Source organism: Pleuronectes platessa, unplaced genomic scaffold (assembly GCF_947347685.1).
Source record: "Pleuronectes platessa unplaced genomic scaffold, fPlePla1.1 scaffold_394, whole genome shotgun sequence".
In the NCBI taxonomy this organism is placed as follows: domain Eukaryota; kingdom Metazoa; phylum Chordata; class Actinopteri; order Pleuronectiformes; family Pleuronectidae; genus Pleuronectes; species Pleuronectes platessa.
In genome coordinates, this window is record NW_026518960.1 from 1 (window position 1) to 15,078 (window position 15,078).

The window sequence follows — 15,078 nt, forward strand, 5'->3', positions numbered from 1 at the left end:
AGTGAACTTTAACAGCTGCAGCGTCAGAATCTGAAACTCACTTCTTCTGAGAGAGGAGAGAGAGAGAGAGACAGGGAGAGAGAGAGAGAGAGAGAGAGAGAGAGAGAGAGAGAGAGAGAGAGACAGAGACAGAGAGAGAGAGAGAGACAGAGAGAGCGAGACAGAGAGAGAGAGAGAAGAGACAGAGAGAGAGAGAGAGAGACAGAGAGAGAGAGAGACAGAAAGAGAGAGAGAGAGAGAGACAGAGAGAGAGAGGGACAGACACAGAGAGAGAGAGAGAGAGAGAGAGACAGAGAGACAGAGAGACAGAGAGAGAGAGAGAGAGAGAGAGAGAGAGACAGAGAGAGAGAGAGAGAGAGAGAGACAGAGACAGAGACAGAGAGAGAGAGAGAGACTACTACCCCCCCCTAACTGACAGCACGCCGTCAGAAGCCGTCTACAAACCAATCAGAGTCAAAGTCACCTAATGATCCTGAGACTCAGAGGTTTTAAAACAGAGCAGCAGCTGAAGACGATGAAGTGGACGAGAGACGTTCAGAGTCCGTCCAGCTTTTCAATCAAAGGAAGCCTTTACAAAATTAAAGGTGCTTTTCACTTGACCTGGCATCAGGACACAGTTTCATGGCTCAGGTAGAACCAGAGGAGACGTGTGTCCAGTAGCTTCAGGTGTAGTTCAGACTTCTTCTGTCTTCTTCATGCAGCGTCTCTTCCTGGTCCTCCACAGGGAATCAGCAGTCTCTTCAGCTCGCTCAAGGTCGTCCGCCTGCTGCGTCTGGGTCGGGTCGCCAGGAAGCTGGACCACTACATCGAGTACGGCGCCGCGGTCCTGGTTCTGCTGGTGTGCGTGTTTCGGTCCTGGCGGCCCATTGGCTGGCCTGTATCTGGTTCAGGGCATCGGAGACTACGAGGTCATCAACGAGGACGCCAACACGGTGAGGATGGACAGCTGGCTGTACCTGCTGGGAGAGACGGTGGGGGGACGCCCTACAGGTTTCAATGCCTCTGGCTCGGGCCGCTGGTGAGGGGGGGCCCAGCAAGGACTCGGTGTACATCACCTCGCTGTACTTCACCATGACCAGTCTGACCAGCATCGGCTTCGGGAACATCGCGCCCAACACGGACGGAAGAGAAGATCTTCGCCGTGGCCCATGATGATGATCGGATGTGAGTCGCTCTCATTTCTCGTTGTTGAACGTTTGTGTTCTTTATTTTATCGGTGGATATTTATCGTCCGTTTTCACTGCAGCTACATTCACATCTTTCTTGGCACAACCAGGAAGAAAGCTTCATCAGGTTTTTATCAGCCAATCAAATTCAGACGCTGTCGTGAGCAAATGAAAACTGGATCATTTAACATGTTGAGCAGCAAGAAAACCAGGAAACAGGAAGTGGTCATTCCAACCTGGAGCGTGAACAGCCAGGCTACATCCATACGAGTTTCAAACTAAACCATCTCTGTCCACTCCAGTACTTTGACCCTGAGTGAACTCGTCCGGGGTCATGGTGAGTTTCAGGGTCGTGGTGAGTTCAGGGTCGTGGTGAGTTCAGGGTCGTGGTGAGTTCAGGGTCATGTGAGTTCAGGGTCGTGGTGAGTTCAGGGTCATGGTGAGTTCAGGGTCCGGGTTCGACTTGGCTCACAGACAGAACTGACGACTTCTACCATAAGTAGCAGAAAGTTTCATTGTGATCTTTGCATTGTTGAAAAAAAGCTGCTCAGGAGTTTTAAATCTGGCGTCAAACAATAATCACATGAAAAAAGGAAAATGTGTAAATCTCCAAGAATCAATTAATGAATTAAATTAAATGAGTCAAAGCATCCCAGAGGTTAGAAAGAGTGAAGGAGAGACCATTAAATATTTGATCTGTGATTTAAAAGTATATAGTAAAATATAAAATATAATATAATATAATATAATATAATATAATATAATATGCAGTTCTCTACACATGTCATTCATTCAATCAAAACCAACATGAGGTCTGATATTAATTTATGTTTGACATTAACTTCTCTATCTCCGAACAAATGAAATGATAAAACATCAGACTCGGTTGGTGTGTGAGGTTTCTGTGGAGGACGGATTTTAAACTATGCACTTGAACAATACGGAACAATTTGACGTTTGATCTTGACAAGTGACGTCTCACCTTGGGACTCATGTCTCATGTCTCATGTCTCATGTCTCATGTCTCATGTCTCATGTCTCATCACAAACCTGGAGGAGACGACTCACAGACGAGCAGCTTGAGTCGGCTGAATAATAAGACTTCTTCTAATAACTTTATTTGTATAGCACTTATCTAAACGAGGTTACAAAGAGCTTCACACTGAAGTCCATCGTAATGATCAACGTTCAATCAACATAATGAGGGTCGAGACCTGAAGCGTGTAGAGAAACCGGCAGCTCCCACTATGAGCAGCACTTTGAAGACTGGGGAGAGAAACACTCCCTTATTAACTGGGAGAAACCTATAGAACCAGAGTTAGTGTGTGTGTGTGTGTGTGTGTGTGTGTGTGTGTGTGTGTGTGTTATATACTTCTTTATAAAGAGTCGTTTGCTCAGATCCAGACTGACCGGAGGGACTGGTCTCCCTGAGCAGTGATGAGTCGTGACACGCTGAGTTCCACTGATATGAAATATGAACAGCTCTGTCAGATGAGCTCGTGTCCTCCTGCTGCATCGTCTCTCACGCAGCTGCTCAGCAGGACGTGTGCGTCCGGCCTGGAGGCTGCAGGCCACGGCTCCGTCACATCTCATACCGCAGACAACATGTGAAGCACGACTCCAGCAGCTGCTGCAGCTGTGAGACCACAACTGTTCACTGTGACAGACCAACACAGGAAGATCAAGATCCTCGTGAATCTGCATCGACTTCTACACAAACACAAACTCAACACATTTTCTGTTATGACGTAGCCTCCTGCCGATTCGCCAGGCTCCCGTCACATGACCTCCTTCAGGAAGAGAACAACCAGCACCAGCAGCAGCTCCCAGATCAGAACAACATGGAGAATCAATTACTAGTGTTACCACAGACAGGCGTAACAGTAGCAGCTGTGATGGGTTTTGAACCTTAAAGATAAAAGAGTGGGATTTAAAAAAAAGACACAAACCAAGGAACCAAGAATCCTGAACTGATCCAGTTGAAGAATCAGATCTGATTCACTGGAACAGAAACTCATCTAAAATGTTTTTATTTGAAGCATTCTAACTGAAAACTAAAGCTTTCAAATCCACGCAAAGTAGGAAAGTAAAGTATTTTCTCATTGTAGCTGTGAAAGTTCGAGATGGTCCTTGTAGCTGCGGGTCGGGCCGTGGTGAGCAGCTGGACGGACGCTCTGTGGAGGTTCTCCAGAGCAGACGTCAGCTGCTAAAAGCTTTTTCTTCACTGAGCAGAGGGACAAAGAGCCTTAATGTTGACGATCTGTCCTCCTCGTCGGAAGCTGCCGTGGTCTGGTGTCACTCTGGTGTCACTCTGGTGTCACTCTGGTGTCACTCTGGTGTCACTCTGGTGTCACTCCAGGTTCCACCATCCGCTCGCCTGCATCACCTTCTCCCTCCGACATCCACCACATCACAGACACCTCCTGATCTTCTGTTCACTGTTGATCTTCAGCTTCCGGCTTTTATAACCATGAACTGAAAAGTAAAGATGGACGACATGTTAGCAGCGAAGTGTCATCACAACCAATAAGTAGCTGTTTAATAAATGTTAGTTCAAGTGTTTCTGAGACGTCGTGATTGACAGTTCACGTCCGTCACGTGACAGAAGCCTCATCCACTCGCTCACTCAGTGACATGTTCCAGACATGTTTATAGGAAAAGTTCCAGAAAATGTCCAGAGCAACTGACTCAGATATTTGTGTTGTCACATACACAACGTCCAGAACATGTCAGGAAACACGTCAGGAAACACGTCAGGAACAACGTCAGGGGACACGTCAGGGACACGTCAGGGGACACGTCAGGGACACGTCAGGAACACGTCAGGGACACGTCCAGGAACACGTCAGGAACACGTCAGGAACAAGTCAGGGACACGTCCAGAACACGTCAGGGACACGTCAGGAACAAATCAGGGGACACGTCAGGAACACGTAGGGAACACGTCAGGGACACGTCAGGAACACGTCAGGGACACGTCAGGAAACACGTCAGGAACACGTCAGGAACACGTCAGGGACATGTCAGGGACACGTCAGGAACACGTCAGGGACAAGTCAGGAACATGTCAGGGACACGTCAGGAACACGTCAGGGACATGTCCAGGGACACGTCAGGAACACGTCAGGAACAGCGTCAGGGACACGTCAGGAACACGTCAGGAACACGTCAGGAACAGGTCAGGAACACGTCAGGGACATGTCAGGGACACGTCAGGAACACATCAGGAACATGTCAGGGACACGTCAGGAACACGTCAGGGACATGTCAGGAAGCAGTTTAGATCAGCTGAGTGTTGTCTTCTGGCTCCTCCTCCTCGTCTCAGCTTCCTGTCCCTCAGCGTCTATGAGCAGATGGTTGGCTGATGGAGAGTCATGTCTTTGACGCTGAGCAGCGTCCAGGTCGGGATCTGAGAGGAACAGAACATAATTTGTCCCTCAGACTGGACCAGGAGATTTATTGTGTGACCTGACGTCCCACAGAGAATAAACCACCGACATAAACATTATCCGTACTTTACTTTATATAGTATAAAGTTGAACTATGTAAATTAGTTTGCATCGCTCCAGAGCAAAGATCACAGCGATCAGCATCAAGCTAACATAAATAATAAATGACCTCCATGGATTCTCTGGTTACACCTGATACAGGATCAATCCCCTGATCAGCTCCTGACTCTCTGAAATCCAAGCAGCTGAAGTGACAGAGACACTTTAATGACTGAAGTGGTCTCAGTGCGTCTGTCCACTCTCTACCTCTGTGTCCTGACAGGAAGTCGGACGAGACAGAACTCGTATCAGCAGGTTTCTAAACTCAACCTGTTCCACCGGACATGGAAACGAGCTGCTGTGAGACAACGTGTCCTCTGCTGCCATCGTCCCGTCGTTCCCTGACATGTTGAGTGCAGCGTCCTTAAAATGTCCCGCCCTGCACCATCAGAAGTCTAATATTCATAAATATGACACGTAGACATGAATAAAGTCCACTTGTACAGGAGCCTCAGAGGGACAAACTGTAGCTGGGTTAGAATTTAACCAGGATCTATTTGATCAGAGAATACGTCGACATTTTTTTTTATAATAATCTTTTCATGAAAATAATATGAGAGAATATATTTAACCGTTTATATAACTAATAATCTATACAAACGTTTCAGATACTCAAGAGGGCAAATTGAAAATGGAAAATAAAATAAAAGTAATTAGTCCAATAGAATAAAAATAACAACGTTGACTCCTGCCTCTCAGCGGTGAAGCTCTGGACCTGGTTATGGTTCTGGACCCGTCCTCTTGACTCGGGTCCACCGCTGCGCTGACACTGGACTTTGACCTTTCTGAAGGTCACCAGAGTTCTGTCAGAGCCAAGGCTCCTCCCTCCTGGCCGGACTCAGCACCCTGGGTCTGCTGACGGGCCGGGGGGGCTCAGTCCGGGCCGAGCTGTCCATCTGCCCACGATCACAGGCGCAGGAGAGGTTGTAATTAAAAATGTTTTTTCTCTGACTCACACATTTTTTGAATCAGTGAAGATTTGAAAATCCTCTCGTGCTGCGTTCATGTGAAACCGGATCTCGTGCATCCGGATGTTTTGATCATGTCGTGTCTAAACTCGTCCTCCCTCTCTGCAGCGCTGCTCTACGCCACCATCTTCGGTAACGTCACCACCATCTTCCAGCAGATGTACGCCAACACAAACCGCTACCATGAGATGCTCAACAGCGTGAGAGACTTCCTCAAACTCTACCAGGTCCCCACAGGGCTGAGCGAGCGGGTGATGGACTACATCGTGTCCACCTGGTCCATGTCCAGAGGCATTGACACCGATAAGGTAACGCCTCATGACAGGGGCACAGAGGATTCAGACGTGTGATGCTCTACATTCATTCTCTGCGTTCTCTTTGGATCCTGGTCTGACTCCGGTTTGACTCGACTGTGTCCACAGGTCCTGCAGATCTGTCCCAAGGACATGCGAGCGGACATCTGCGTCCACCTCAACAGGAAGGTGTTTAAGGAACACCCGGGGTTCCGGCTGGCGAGCGACGGCTGCCTGCGAGCCCTCGCCATGGAGTTCCAGACCGTCCACAGCGCGCCGGGCGACCTCATCTTCCACGCCGGAGAGAGCGTGGACAGCCTCTGCTTCGTGGTGTCGGGGTCACTGGAGGTCATCCAGGACGATGAGGTGGTGGCCATTTTGGGTGAGTAGCAGTTTGAGTGAGACCTTAAGACAGTAAATAAAGATGGCCGACATGACACCTCATAAAAGTAAAGCCAAAACATCTGGCTCGCCCCTGGTGGTCGGCTGCAGTATAGGTCACCAGCCCCTCCTCCTCCAGGTTAACATGAGATGAACCAAACAAAGTTTGCGTTAGAAAAACGTTTCTCAAAGAAGGTTTCTCTTTGACGTTCCAGCTGGTTCAATATTTTTATATTTTAAAGACAAATATAATCATAGAATCTTTGTCAATTTAACAATAATCTAAATACATTGTTTTCATAATAGGTCACATCTGCTAACATGGAGGAGGCGGGGCTTATTATTTCCACTGCAGCCGGCAACCTGAGGGGATCAAGATATTTTGGCTTCGTCGTCCATTTTGATTTACAGTCTGTTATTTGCATTAAATTATATTTTAACACTAAAAGTAACTGTAAAATAATTAAGTAATTATTTTCTGTAACTTTTCAGGACACGTACTACATGTGTATATATAATATCTTTAATCGTTTAATGTATTTTAAACACATTTCAAGCTCGAATAAAATGCAGTCAGTCAGAACATTAGGCGTCACAATTCAGTTTGTTGCTGTCACTGTGCAGTACGACTCCTGGCAGACAGGGCGGCGCTGCAGTGACGTGTTAGTTCTCTTCCTGCAGGTTCATTTAAATGCAGACATTAAATTCTCTTTAGGTTTGAGCTTCGGCCCGGACATAAATATACGACCTGTCCAGAGTTAAGCCTCTCGCCCCAGTGCCTGCTGGGATTGAGTCCAGCGCCTCCTGGAGATAATGGAGGAACTGTCACTCAGTTCTTCATCTTCGTCTTCGTCTCCGAGTCAAACGGGTTCTGTCCCTTCCTGCGTTCCACTTCCACGTTTCACCAGAATCCACTTCGGTTCCTCTCTGGATAAATATTTAGATTTTCACTTCACCCCCGAGGTTTCACCCTGGAGACTATTTAAAGTCACTTCCTCTTTTCACAATAAGACAGATGCACGTCCCTCACTCTGATAAATGTCTGTTTTCACTGCAGCACTTTCCTCCTTCACTAAAGACAGCGTTCATCATTGTCTTCCTGTCGTCCATCTTCCTTCACCGAGGGGACAGCGTTTATTTAACAGGATGTGTTCACTGGTGAAAATGGTGGCGCTTGTCCAGAGTCAGGCCCGACAGGTTCAACAGTAATGCACTGAAGACTTGACTGAGGCCTGTCTGTCCCTCTGCAGGTAAAGGGGACGTGTTCGGGGACGTCTTCTGGAAGGAGATGACCTTGGCTCAGTCCTGTGCCAACGTGCGAGCGTTGACCTACTGCGACCTTCACATCATCAAACGAGACGCGCTGCAGAAGGTCCTCGCGTTCTACGCTAACTTCGCAAACCACTTCGCCCGGAACCTGGTTCTCACGTACAACCTGAGGAAGAGGGTGAGTCAGCGCTCGCTGTCCTGACCCGGGTCACGTGCACAACTCAGTGGAATCCAGTTCCCTCAGTCAAATTCAGAAGAACGATTAATGTTGCGTAAATATAAATGATAAAAAACAGGTAAATGAAAATTAGTTTTAAAATCAAGTGAAATGAGAGCGAAGGAACAAAACAACATGGACACAACTGTGTGTGTGTGTGTGTGTGTGTGTGTGTGTACGTTTGTGTGTGTGTGTCTGTCATCGTCCACCTCCGCACTGTTTGCTGTACCGACCCACACCTGCTGGGGACGGGCTGAAGACAAAGCAGCTGTTTGTCCTCAGGAGGACAAACAGCTGCGTCCACCTCGACAACAGAAACGTTCAAACAGGAACAAATTCAATCTAGAAATAGTTCAACCCAGAAAGATTTCCTAAAAACTGAAAAAGGTGAAGATTATTTGAACAAGTTAAAAAGACTGAAGTATGTGTTTAGTGTTTTATGTTGAAGCACTAATAATCACTTCATGTATCAGCAGGTTTAAAATAGTCCCTGAAGAAAATAGAAAATAAGGAAATTGTTTATTTATTTAATTCTGATTTAAATTCATGGAAGATAATTTAGTGCCTTTACATTTATCTACACCCATATTAATAGAAACTATTTAATTAAAAAAAAACTTTATTGATCCAGACAATGGATGAAGTGATTTCCAGATTTCATCAGATCCATTAAGTCAGATCCTGAGTTTCACCATCACGTCACAGAACTAGAGTTACTCAGGTAACCACACATTAACCAGAGATAACTAAACACACACTGTAAATAAAGATGGACGACTTGATTGCCCCCTGGTGTCTGGCTGCAGTATAGGTCTTAAAGCCCTCCTCCTCCATGTTAGCTGATGGGAAACAGAGGAGAAGTAACTTTCCCTTTCTCTCTCTCTCCCTCTCCCTCCCTCCATCCCTCCTTCCCTCTTTCTCTGTCTCTCTCTCTGTCTCTCTCTCTCTCTCTCTCTCTCCCTCCCTCCCCTCCCTCCCTCTCTCACTCCTTCCCTCCCTCTCTCTCTCTCTCCCTCTCTCGCTCTCTCTCTCTCCCTCCCTCCCTCCCCTCTCTCTCTCCCACCCTCCCCTCCCTCTCTCTCTCTCCCCCTCTCCCTCTCCCTCTCCCTGTCCCTCTCCCTCTCCCTCTCCCTCTCCCTCTCCCTCCCTCTCTCTCCCTCTCTCTCTCTCTCCCCCCTCTCTCTTTCTCTCTCTCTCTCTCTCTCTCTCTCTCTCTCTCTCTCTCTCTCTCCCCCTCTCGCCCTCCCTCCCTCCCTGCCTCTCTCTATCTTTCTTTCTCTCTCTCTCCCTCCCTCCCTCCCCCCTCTCTCCCTCCCTCTCTGCTGTAAATCGATGTGAGACCATCGGCTCTTGTTCTGCTTGTTGTGCATTAAAGACGTTAGTGAGGGACGATCAGCTCTCACCTCCAAACCCTCAGACGACACTTTCATGTCATCACCCTCAGCAGCACAGAAACAAAGATCTGCCAGGTTTCCTTCAGAATCAGTGAATGATAAATGATGAATTCATTCTACTCTCTCCAGCACATCTTCAGAGTCGTCTCATGTAGCTCACAGTAAAGAGGGATGAAACCAGGATGTGCCCGTTAGCGCCACCTTGATGAAATCAAACATGGCTTCCCTCGGGGTCAAAGGTTGTGGTAACAGATGGAACATTGGTGGAACATTATTAGTTCTCTCACGTTCTGCGTTCCTCTGTTCTCATCACCTCTGTGAGATCTGAAGTGCTGATTCGTTCACACGATCGGATTTCAATAGGTCAGGAGCTTCCTGGTTGGCTGAGGGTTCCACATACTGATGAAATGGCCGGGGGGGGGAGCCTGTCGCTGCAGAATTACGAGTCGCTCAGCCGCCGTCAGCGTCCGCCGAGGTCAAACGCTTCCTCCACCCCGCTCTGATGGTCTGATGCTGTTGGTTCACAGTGAGCTCGGCCGTCATGTGACCTTCACTTCCTGCTTCCTCAGACAGAACAGAACTCTGCTGCCAGGATTCTAACCCGAGTCAACAGGTTGGAACAGACTAGCCTGGTTGAGCCTCTTTACACTGACTCTCAGTTTCTAACTGAAGCTTCTTTTAATGACTTTCAAATCTATGACTCCGTTTCTCTTGAATCCTTGAGATCCTCTGGAAGGAGACTTGGACCTGATCCAGATTCTGAGCTAAACACAGAGTTTGAGACATAAGTTATAAATAAAGATGTGATTTATTATTATTAAAGTCATCTATTTGCTTTGACTGTAATTGTTCCTGTGTGTTGTGAATGAAGGAAACACACTCTTCCTCTGATCTCCTCTGAACACCAGGTGAGAACAGGCTTCTGGGAAATGCAGTAAAACCTGAAACACCAACAACTTCTTCCTCAAACACAACCAGCTCCTCTCTGTCAGGACATGTCTGTGTCTCCTCCCTTCACAGGTGTGTCAGTGTAAGAACCAGTGAACAACAAATTGGGAACTGTGGGAGCTGAGTCACTGCAGGGAGTGAACAAGAGGGGGAGGAGCAGAGATCTGGTTCTGTTCAGAGGAAGCGAATCTGTTCTTCAGTCTCTGGCAGCAGCTGAAATGGCGCAGCAAGAAAATCCACTGGAGAGAGAAAGATTCAGCTGTCCGATCTGTCTGGATCCACTGAAGGATCCGGTGACTACTGGCTGTGGACACAGCTTCTGTAAGAGCTGTATTAACACCCACTGGGACAATGGGGAGGAGAGAGGAAGCTACAGCTGTCCTCAGTGCAGAGAGACCTTCACACCGAGGCCTGTCCTGGTGAAAAACACCATGTTAGCTGATTTAGTGGAGGAGCTGAAGAAGCCTGGACTCCAAGCTGCTCCTGCTGATCACTGCTATGCTGGACCTGAAGATGTGGCCTGTGATGTCTGCACTGGGAGAAAACTGAAAGCTCTCAAGTCCTGTTTGAATTGTTTGGCCTCTTATTGTGAAAAACACCTCCAGCCTCATTTTCAGTCGGCTGCATTGAAGAAGCACAAGCTGGTGGAGCCCTCGGAGAAGCTCCAGGAGAACATCTGCTCTTATCACGATAAGGTGATGAAGATGTTCTGCCGCACTGATCAGCAGTGTATCTGTTATCTCTGCTCTGTGGAGGAACATAAAGACCACGACACAGTGTCAGCTGCAGCAGAAAGGACTGAGAGGCAGAGAGAGCTCGGGCTGAGGAGACAAACCATCCAGCAGAGAGTCCAGGACACAGAGAAAGACCTGAAGCTGCTTCAACAGGAGGAGAAGGCCCTCAATGGCTCTGCTGATAAAGCAGTGGAGGACAGTGAGGAGATCTTCACTGAGATGATCCGTCTGCTGGAGAAAAGAAGCTCTGATGTGAAGCAGCAGATCAGATCCCAGCAGGAAACTGAAGTGAGTCGAGTCAGAGAGCTTCAGGAGAGACTGGAGCAGGAGATCACTGAGCTGAAGAGGAAAGACCATGAACTGAAGCAGCTCTCAGGCACAGAGGACCACAACCAGTTTCTACACAACTACCCCTCACTGTCACCACTCAGTGGATCTACACACTCATCCAGCTTCAGGATCCGTCCTCTGAGGTACTTTGAGGACGTGACAGCAGCTGTGTCCCAGGTCAGAGGTCGACTACAGGACATTCTGAGTGAGACAGAGACAGAGATTTTACAGATTGTGTCTCAAGTGGATGTTTTACTGCGACAACCAGAGCCACAGACCAGAGCTGACTTCTTAAGATATTCACAGGAAATCACACTGGATCCAAACACAGCACACAAACATCTGTTATTATCTGAGGGAAACAGAAAAGTAACACGTATGAATGAAGATCAGTCTTATTCTGATCACCCAGACAGATTCACTGGTTTGCCTCAGGTCCTGAGTAGAGAGAGTCTGACTGGACGTTGTTACTGGGAGGTGGAGGTGGTGGTGGGAGGATTAGTTTGTGTAGCAGTCACATACAAGAATATCAGCAGAGCAGGAGGCTCACCTGAATGTGGATTTGGACACAATGATAAATCTTGGTCATTATCTTGTTATGGAAACAGTTATTACTTTTATTACAACAGCATCATGACTCCATTGTCAGGTCCTGTGTCCTCCAGAGTAGGAGTGTACCTGGATCACAGAGCAGGTGTTCTGTCCTTCTACAGAGTCTCTGACACCATGACTCTCCTCCACAGAGTCCAGACCACATTCACTCAGCCTCTCTATGCTGGAGTTAGTGTTTATACTGGAGCCACAGCTGAGTTCTGTAAACTCAAATAGACTCGAGTCATTAAAAGCAGTGATTTAGATTCTGTGTGTAAATCTTTAACTTCTATTGTCTCCATGTTTGTTGATCAAAGTTCTTTGTGGTGAATTTTCTGCTCCGCACAGAGATCAGCTGTCAATCAAACACTGACCTTCCTTTATCACATGTATTCAGTTCTCACTTTGTAAAGACAGAAATCTATAATTACACTGACATGAATGTGTTTGAAAGAACTGATGTTGCTGTTGTTTTCTAAATCAATATAGAAATCAGGTTGTGTGATGTTTTAGAACCTGCGTTGATCCTGATGAGTGTTGCAAAGGGGCGGAACATTCCTGGAAACTTTCTGGAAACCTTCTGAAACTTTCCACGGGAAGTTCAGCTCATGAATTTGGGAGATTTTGACTCTTTTTTTTCAGAAGTTATCCTGTAACAGGAAACTTACAGGAAGTTGAGAACCAGCCGAGCTCAGCTGGAGCCTGGATGCAGCTGGTTGGGAACATTGTCGCCTGAAAAGTAAACCTGTGACTTTGTGTTGTTGTTGAACGTCTTTGTCGTTACCTAGCATGTTGATGACTTGTTACACTGAAGCCATGTTCATCTGATATTTCTGTTGTTTTCTAAATCAATATAGAAATCAGGTTGTGTGATGTTTTAGAACCTGTGTTGATCCTGATCCTCATTGAGCTGATTCTTTGTTCTTTTCTTTTCCACATGTGAGATGGAGGTGAAACAAACTGAGTGTGTGTCCATGTAATCAATGATCAATAAACTCCTCCTCCTCCTCCTCCGCCTCCAGCTTCATTCATTCAAACACACAACATGAGCTGGAGATGAAGTTCACATCCAAACACAATTGTTGTTGCAGTTGTACAGTTGTGTAACTTCCAGTCGACGGGCTGTTGATCCTGAACTCATCATTTCTCCAGTGAGATTTAAAGGATTCTTCACTTGTGACAGATGTTTGTTTATTAATGAACGAACCAGTTTGACCAGCAGAAGAGTTGGATGTTCATTCTACACACGTTCACATGTGAGTGCTCCAGGAGCCTGAAGCTCTGGGTGGGACTCTGGGATTAACGATTGCTTGTTAAACATGTTTGTTATTATCTCTCCACACGAGCTGAGTCACTACATCCACATTACAACCATTTAGTTTGAATAGTTTTAGAGACACTAAAATTACACGTGGTATCTACCGTACTAGTGTCCGTCCTGGGAGACGGGTCCTCACGTGTCTCTGAGCTTTCTACCGTCTTCACCTGTTGGAAGGTTTTAATAGTTTGACTCTTGTTGAGGGTGAAGAACAGAAGATGTCTCACCTTGTGAAAGACTATGAGACAAACTGTGATTTGTGAATATGAGCTATACAAATAATGCTGCTGTCTTATTTTAGTTTGAAAAGTTCAGATCACAACACCAGCACACGCATGTCCACGGTGTAAGAGAGGTCACATGACACGTGTTTCAGTGCGTTAGAATGGACGGGGATAAGAAATGATCAGGAGCAAAAAACTTCTGTGGACAGAGTTTAGCTTTAGTGTGGAGTCTGGAGAGGAAGTGTATGGATGTAGCTTCAGTTTGAAAACAAGCTAACACTAGCCTGAACACTGATTGGACATTAGGGACTCTTTCACACCTGGTTTGGTTCTGACCTTTGGACCCAACATGTGTGAAAGGTTCCTCGGACCTCGGTCCAGACCAACGCATCGAAAGAGGAGGTGTCCTTAGTAGTAAAATGTCAAATGTGTCTGTCTGTTAACAGATTGTCTTCCGCAAGATAAGTGATGTGAAACGTGAGGAGGAGGAGATGCTGAGGAGGAAGAACGAGGCTCCTCTGAACCTCCCTGCAGACCATCCCGTCCGCCGGCTCTTCCAGCGGTTCCGGCAGCAGAGGGAGGCGCGGCTTGCAGTGGAGCGAGGCAGCCAGGCGGCCAGTGATGTGGAGAGAGGTGTCAATCAGCCCGACCAGCCCAGAGGTCCGCAGGTCTTGGCCTCCACCAGAATTGTCATGATGACAGAGAGCCCTGCCACGCCCACCACCTCCTCCACATCCACCACGTCCGCCTCCTCCAGGACCTCCAGCCGGGTCATGCTCCACTCTCCTGCCACGCAAAGTGGAAACCTGAGCGGCTGCAAATCCACGGAGCCGCCCAAAGCTAAAGGCTGGGGACGATTCAAGGAGTCAGTGGTGAAGGCTGAGTCGTGGAGCAGCGTTGCCAAGGCCGAGTCCCTGGAGACTCTGCCCGATAGAACTAAGTCTCACGACGAAGGGTCCCTCAAGAAAACGGACTCTTGTGACAGCGGCATCACAAAGAGCGACCTCCGTCTGGACAAGGTCGGAGACGCCAGAACGCCACAGGATCGGAGTCCGGTCCAGTCCGAGGAGAAGCACGTCTTCTGTGCGATTCCAGAGCAGAGCGTGCAAGCCTCCTTCCTGGAGCTGAAGCAGGAGCTACGAGGAGACATCAGATCTCTGAACAGTCGCATGGAGGCGCTGGAGGCTCAGTTAGCTGAGATGCTTCATCTCCTCAAATCCAGGAAGTCATCCGGCACTGTGTTCGAGATCTCGCGGCCGCCCTCCCCCGACTCGGATAAGGACAGTCTCTCTTAAACCGGACGTGGACATCAGGGTTGAACCATCCAGAGAAGAAGAGTGGGGGGGTGCTGACGCTCAAACGACGGTAACGCTCCAATCACAGATGCACAAAGTAACGTCTGTAGCATCGTGCTGCGTTTGAAAAGACGTCCAGCTGGAAGGAGGGGGGGTTCCATCTGTAATCAGAGAGTCTTGATATTCACAACGGCACCTTTGGTCGTCAGGAGGGTTCGTGGCCTTCAGACCTTCACTTGTTATCGGCAATAATACCAGTTGGCTTTAATGTTTTTGCTTTAAACGTCTGCACTGTGATTTAGTGACTTTGATCAAAGTCTGTTTCCCAGAGTCTCCAGATCCTGAAGGGTCACTTTTCATTGGCTGTCAGCTCTGTCAATCAAAAGAAGGTTTGATACCGGA

At 47.6% G+C, this 15,078-nt stretch overlaps 1 pseudogene; it reads left to right on the forward strand.

Moving 5' to 3' along the window:
• Positions 1-701: 701 nt before the first annotated feature.
• Positions 702-14,676, forward strand: LOC128436333 (potassium voltage-gated channel subfamily H member 1-like; annotated as a pseudogene).
• Positions 14,677-15,078: the final 402 nt, after the last annotated feature.